Source organism: Arachis ipaensis, chromosome B6 (assembly GCF_059453495.1).
Source record: "Arachis ipaensis isolate K30076 ecotype BB chromosome B6, ASM5945349v1, whole genome shotgun sequence".
Lineage (NCBI taxonomy): Eukaryota > Viridiplantae > Streptophyta > Magnoliopsida > Fabales > Fabaceae > Arachis > Arachis ipaensis.
Genome location: NC_142441.1, coordinates 41,495,155 through 41,502,798, shown reverse-complemented (window position 1 = coordinate 41,502,798; position 7,644 = coordinate 41,495,155). Strand labels below are relative to the sequence as shown.

General features: G+C 43.4%; 1 non-coding gene across 1 annotated transcript; it reads right to left on the bottom strand.

Annotated features, from left to right (window-relative positions):
• Positions 1 to 387: 387 nt before the first annotated feature.
• LOC148555287 (small nucleolar RNA R71) lies at positions 388 to 494 on the bottom strand. Its single transcript, XR_015888150.1, has one exon. It is a non-coding gene; the product is annotated as a small nucleolar RNA R71 (small nucleolar RNA).
• Positions 495 to 7,644: the final 7,150 nt, after the last annotated feature.

The window sequence follows — 7,644 nt, the reverse complement described above, 5'->3', positions numbered from 1 at the left end:
TTACGTATAGGTGACATGGCAGCACCTAGGAGAGTTACTATCCAGGAGGTTGGAGCCCTTGATTTTACAATGCAACCGTTTCAAGTGCATCACCTAGCGGTGGCTACAGACTTTGAAATAAAGACTGCACTGCTCAATCTGATGCCCAAGTTTCATGGCTTACCTGCTCAAGAGCCTATCAAGCACCTGAGAGATTTTCAAGCAGCCTATTCTACTGTCAGGCGTGATGGTGCGGATGAAACTTCTATTTTGCTAAAATCCTTTCCATTCTCTCTTGAGGGAAAGACGAGAGAGTGGTACTACACTCAACCCGCAGCAACTATATCCAACTGGGATACACTTAGAAGAGAATTTTTAAAAAAGTTCTTTCCAGCTGAAGTTACTGATAAACTGAGGAAAGACATTTCCATGATTGTTCAGGATGAATCCGAGACTCTCTATGAATACTGGGAGCGTTTCAATAATCTTCTGGAAGCTTGCCCCCACCATATAATTGACAAGATAGTGTTACTCGGTTACGTCGCACAGGGCATGAGGCCCCAAGATAAGACCACATTGGAAAGTGCTAGCAATGGGTCTATGAAAAGGTACAAGACCACTGATGAGGCATGGCAATTGATCAGCGACTTAGCTGAATCTACTCAGAATCATAGGCAGAAATAAGGCCGTTCAAAAGCCGTTGCAGAAGTATCCTCTAGCAGAGAGACTGCTGCTCTAACTCAGAGTATCTGTGAAATGACCAACTTGCTGAAGCAGATGCAATTGAATCAACAACAAGTTCAGCAAGCTCAACCTTCTCCACCACAGCAAAACCAACAGTTAGTCCCACAGAGAGTTTGCAGAATCTGTGCTGATTATAGCCACTATACTGATGAATGTCCGTAGCTCCAGCAGGAAGACAACACCGTGGCAGCCACTCATAACTTCTATGACCGCCCCAACCAAGGGTACAATCAAGGTGGCAATTACAACCATGGATGGCAGGACAATTCCAACCTGAATTGGAGGGACAACAACAACAGAGGAGGCAGAGACAATCAGGGAAATCAGAGGTGGAATAATAACAACAACAGGCAAAAGAACCAGTACCAGCCTTACAGAGCACCTCACCTGAGGCAATCCCAAGGACCACAGAATACCCAACAGCATACCTCTCAAATTACCTATCCTTCTTTATCTACTAATGATGACTTATTACAATCTATTGATCGGAGACAACAGACCATGGAAAATAACATTAATGCCACTCTAAATGGTCTGAACGCTACTTTGCAAGCTTTTGTCTCACAGATTGGATCAATGAATAACTCCAATAACCAGCCTTTGAGCTCTAGTGGAATTCCCTCTCAACCACTATCCAATTCCAAGGGTGGCATTAATGCCATCACCCTAAGGTCCGGAACCACACTGCAGGAGAGGAACCAGGAGGAGCCAAGCCCACCAGAACACACCTCAGCTGAAGAGGTAGTGGAAATAGAAGATGTTGAAGAGGAAGAAAACATACAGGACATAGCTGAAAAAGAAGAAGTTCAACCACAGGAGGAAGCATCAAAAGGCACAGACACTGCAGAAGACACCACTCCTATTCCATTTCCACAACTTGCAAGGAAGCCCAGGAAGCAGCTGGAACCTGATCCAAAAATGGTAGAGATATTCAAAAAGGTTGAGGTAACTGTTCCTCTATTTGATGTTATTCAACAGGTACCTAAATATGCAAAGTTTCTAAAAGATTTATGTATACATAAAGACAAAATTAATGAATTAGAAACTATTCCTTTAGGTAGTTTCATATCTGCTTTAATGGGAGGTTTACCTGAAAAGTGTAGTGACCCAGGTCCTTGTATGGTTAATTGTACTATTGGTGGTGTGATAATTTCTGACTGCATGTGTGATTTAGGAGCATGTGTGAGTATAATGCCTTTGTATATATATGATATTTTGAGGCTCCCTCCCTTAAAAAGGTCGGCAGCTCGTTTTGTGGTAGCAGATAAAAGTATTATTACAGTGGTTGGAGTTGCTGAAGATGTATTAGTGGGCATTAAGGGACTCACATTCCCCACTGATTTTTATATTCTGGAGATGCTCCAAAATGACTCAGAGAAGCCATCATCAATCCTACTTGGAAGACCATTCCTGAAGACATCAAAGTTCAAATTGGATGCTTTTTCAAGAACATACTCTTTTGAAATAGATGGCCGAGTAGTAAGCTTCAATCTGAATGAAGTTCTGAAGTACCCTCTAGAAGATCATTCTATCTTCCAGTGTGACATCATTGATGAAACCGTAGCTGAAGTTCACCAGGAGGAGTTAGAGGAGAAGCACACAGGACAAGGTCTGAGTATGGGGACACTCTTGAATGACAATGATGGCACTTCGCCATTTTCACCAGCTTCAGACAATCCAGAGCCTAACCATGAGCAGAAGTTAGAGTTGAAACCCCTTCCTCCACACCTCAAATATGCTTACCTTGAGGACAAGCAAAAGTGTCCAGTTATCATTGCAAGGGAACTCACTTCTCAACAAGAAGAACAGTTACTCAGTGTGCTGAGGAGGCACAAGAAGGCAATTGGGTGGAGTTTGGCGGATATAGTAGGCATCAACTCTCAAGTATGTGAGCACAGAATATTTTTAGAAGAGGGAGCAAGACCTGTCCGTCAACCCCAGAGAAGATTGAACCCCACTATCTTAGAGGTTGTCAAGAAGGAAGTGACCAGACTACTAGAGGCAGATATCATCTATCCCATCTCAGACAGTGAATGGATGAGCCCAGTACAAGTGGTGTCAAAGAAGTCTGAAGTCACTACAGTGAAGAATGAGCATGGAGAGCTCATAGCAACCAGAGTATAGAATGCTTGGAGGTTCTGCATTGACTACAGACGCCTCAACCAAGCAACCCGTAAGGATCACTATCCTCTTCCATTCATTGATCAAATGCTGGATCGCCTGTCAGTCCGTTCGTTCCTTGGCCATGTAGGCTTTTACAGGAGATTTATTAAAGACTTCAGTAAGGTAGCACTTCCCTTATCCAGGCTACTACAGAAGGATATTGAGTTCGAGTTCAGTAAGGATTGCAAACAAGCGTTTGATAAGCTGAAGACCGCCCTGACTCAAGCTCCAATTGTGAGAGGACCAAACTGGAGCCAGCCATTTGAAATAATGTGCGATGCCTCCAACCATGCAGTAGGAGCAGCTTTGGCTCAGCGTGAAGGTAAGTATCCTTTTGTTATTGCTTATGCGTCTAAAACTCTAGATGCCGCACAGTCCAATTACACTACTACTGAGAAAGAGCTTCTTGCTATTGTTTTTGCTCTGGATAAATTTCGAGCCTATTTACTTGGTACGAAGGTAGTAGTGTACTCAGACCACGCAACTCTAAAGTATCTATTAGCTAAAAAGGAGTCCAAATCAAGGCTTATACGTTGGATACTGCTATTACAAGAATTTGATTTAGAAATTAAGGATAGGAGTGGTAACCAGAATTTAGTGGCGGACCACTTGAGTCGCCTTGAGAACATTACAGATGACCCCACTCCTATAGCTGATAATTTCCCATTTGATAACCTGCAAGCAGTATCTGAGATAGTCCCTTGGTATACACCTGTAGCTAATTATCTAGTTAGCCGCACCTTTCCTCCAAACTTTTCTAAGCATCAAAGAGACAAGATGAAAAGCGAGTCAAAATATTATATATGGGATGACCCATATTTATGGACATGTGGCGCTGACCAGGTAATTAGACAGTGTGTGCCTCAATCAGAATTTTAGTTCATCTTAGAGGCCTATCACTCATCTGAGAGTGGAGGACATTTTGGCCCTCAAAGAACAGCTAGAAAAATTTTAGACTGTGGATTCTGGTGGCCTACTCTTTTTAGAGACGTTGCTGAATTTTGTAAATCTTGTTTTCCATGCCAAAAATTTGGTAATATATCCAAGAGGGATGAGATGCCTCAACAAATTATGCTTTTCTGTGAAATTTTTGATGTTTGGGGCATTTACTTCATGGGTCCATTTCCAAATTCTAATGGTTACTTTTATATATTGTTAGCTGTGGATTACATTTCCAAATGGGTGGAAGAAATTCCTATCCGTATTGATGATGCTAACACTGTTGTTTCCTTTGTGAGAAACCACATTATTTGTCGCTTTGGATCACCACGAGCAATCATGAGCGATCAAGGCACCCATTTTTATAACAGGAGACTAACAGGATTAATGAAGAAGCATGGGATCATTCATAAGGTTGTAACAGCATACCATCCTCAGACTAATGGCCAAGCCGAGGTGTCAAACAGAGAGATAAAGCGTATCTTGCAGAAGATAGTCAAACCTCATAGAAGAGATTGGAGCACCAGGCTACAAGATGCACTTTGGGCGTACAGAACCGCATACAAAACACCCATTGGGATGAGTCCTTTCCGCTTAGTTTATAGAAAAGCTTGTCATATCCCTGTTGAAGTAGAGCACAAAGCCTTTTGGGTAGTAAAGGAGTGTAACATGGGAATTGAGGAAGCCGGAGCTGAAAGGAAATTGCAACTGCAAGAATTGGAAAGCCTTCGCCTAGAAGCTTATGAGAACTCAAGACTATACAAGGAGAAGATGAAGGCTGTACATGATCAGCACACCAAGAGAAAAGAGTTCCAACCTGGGGACTTAGTCCTCCTTTACAAATCTCGACTGAGGCTCATGCCAGGCAAGTTGAGATCAAGATGGGAAGGTCTATACAGAGTAGAGAAGGCCGAACCATACGGAGTTTATCACCTAAGCCATCCTTCAAGCTCTGAACTTATCAAAGTTAATGGACATTGTTTGAAGCTATACCATGGAGAGAGGATGCAGAAGAACAAGGAGCTCGAGATCTTCCTTTTGGAAGATCCCCACAAAGCCGAAGCCTGAGCTAGTGGAGCATCCAACTTACGGACGTTAAAGCAAAGTGCTAGGTGGGAGACAACCCACCATGGTATGATCGTTCTTTTCTTTATTTTTAATTTTCCTACTCAATAACTCTTCTCTTTATTAGTACATTTCGTGCATCTGCATTTACATTCTTTTACTTTCAAATTATATATATATATATATATATATATATATATATATATATATATATATATATATATATTTTTCACGCGACGCGACCGCATCATTGACGCGTCCGCGTCGCAAGGAGATGGGAGAAAATAATAAACGAACAGAGAGTCACGCAGGAGCGTGGCTGGAGGCGTGCCAATGGCACAAATTGCCCCACACGACCGCGTCGCCGACGCGTCCGCGTCGAGTGGGAACATTGGCCTCCCTTGCGACCGCGTCACTCACGCGGCCGCGTGCCCTGGAATTCGACATCAAAAGGGTGCACGACCGAAAGTTGTGCTAGAGTGGTGCTGGATTGGTGCTGAACGCACAATCCTTCCCACGTGGCCGCGTGACCGACGCGACCGCGTCATATCCTTCTCATGGCCACTCACGTGATCGCATGCCCCACGCGATCGCGTCACCCCAGATTTGGTAAAAATAAACTTTCAAACAGAGAGTTGTGCGAGTGCGAGGCTGCCCTCGCGGCCAGTGGCATAAAATGGGTCACGCAACCGCGTGACCGACGCGACCGCGTCAATCAATTTACGCACAATTCGCGCGACCGCGTGCCCCACGTGGCCGCGTCGCTTGCGCCGCACAGCTTCCCTGATTTATCACTTATCTTATCTTCTTCTCCCCAAATCCTATTTTCTCTTTTCCCTCCTTATTTCTTCCTCCTCCCTTCTTCCTTCTTCCTTCTTTCTCACTTTTTACACTCTCACTCTCTCTCTCTCTCACCCCCATTAACAAGGTTTTTCTTTTCTTCTTCCCTCCTTATTTTTCTATTATTCTTCTTATTTTTATATGTTATCTTCTTTTCTTTTCTTTTTTACTTTCATTATCCATATTTTCTTTTTTCTTTCTTTTCCCTTTTTACTTGGTGTTAGACATTAATTTGAATAATTATTTCTCATTATATGCTTGTGGATTGTTCTAAATTTGTTTGGCAATTATATATATTACTTTTTAAAGGATTGCTTGCATGTTCAATTTAATACTTTCTATACCCTAATTCTCATGCATGCTATGTGTTTGTGAAAAAGCCCATATGGCATTATGCACTTTTCTACGTCACTCTACTATTCAATGCTTGCTTTTCACAAATTCCCTTTACTATTGTATTCATTGAAATTAATTGTCAATACAAACGTGATGGTTTGTTACGAGTGATGCTTGATCTATGCTACTCATGCCTTTGCCAGCATGCCAATAAACACCTTGCATTCACTTGTCATCATATGCACTAACTATTTTCCATTGATGACTTTTCACATGTAGTCATAACCATGTGTTAACATCATTTACCTTTTACTGTGCATTCATAACCACCCTTTTCCGTTCTCTTCCTTGCTCTATCTCTTTGAATTTAATTTACTTTCTCTTCTCTTTTTCAGAATGGCCACCAAGAAGGGCAAAGAGAAAGCTACTCCCAAATCAACAGTAAGGAGAGAAACAAAAAGAGCGCTAGTGGCAGAGCCTTCTTCAACTGCAGTCAAGCCCTCAACAAAAAGGATTAAGAGGATTATAAAGGTTGATGAAAAGGAGAGAGCTTTCCCAGCAAAGGACACTGCGCGGTTTCCCAATCGCTACTGTGAGCAGATGTTCCCTATCCTGGCAGAACGGAGCTACAACAACGAGTACCTTCTTATCCTCTCGCCCAATATTGCTACTTTTGTTGAGCCGCAAATTGAACGAAGACAATGGGATTTCCTACAGAGACAGCCGAGGCAGGTCAATCTTTCTTGGGTAGTCGAGTTCTATTCCAACTTCCACTGCCAACCCTGCAGTCTGTTTTTGTCCGTCAGAAGTAAGTCCCCATTACAGAAAAGGCCATTCAAAAAGCTTTAGGTCTTTCCCCTGTTCCAGAAGGATTGGACGCCTTTCAAGAAGCCGCACTCAAGCGCCAGATGTACCAATTTGACTGGGACACCGTTCTCAGAGTTATCACACTACCTGGCAGCCGTTGGATCTACGGATACCATCGTACCCGCCCTAAGGGAATATCGGCTTCAGCACTTACCTTGGAGGCTTGCGTATGGGCACAGATCATGTCCCATTACGTCTTTCCGAGCACTCACGAGTCTTCCTTCACTGCGGACATGGCCGTTCTACTATGGTGCATCCTTACAGACCAGCTTCTGAACCTACCAAGACACATCCGGAGTGCCATGGGACACGTACAAATCGTGGGCAACTTACCTTTCCCCGCCTTGGTCTCAGATCTTGTCTTAGCAGCCGGAGTCTCCTTCAGAGCTGGGGACACCAAAGCCATACTTCCACGGGATGATCAATATGTCCCTAATGGGAAATATATCAGACCCTCAGCCGCCACTACAAGCCAGCCCACTGAATCGTCTCAGGACATTCCTCCTTCCGTACCACAAGCACCTACAACAGACCAACTGCTCCATCAGATACTCGAAAGGTTGGATTGGCAGGAACACAAAGCTAAGATGAGAGAGCACTGTAACAAGCACCGATTCACATACCTCAAGGAGCTAATTATGGGAAAATTCAAGGACTCAGACACCCCGGACTCTACTTCCTTTACCAGCATAGGGAGCCATGATGGTCCCG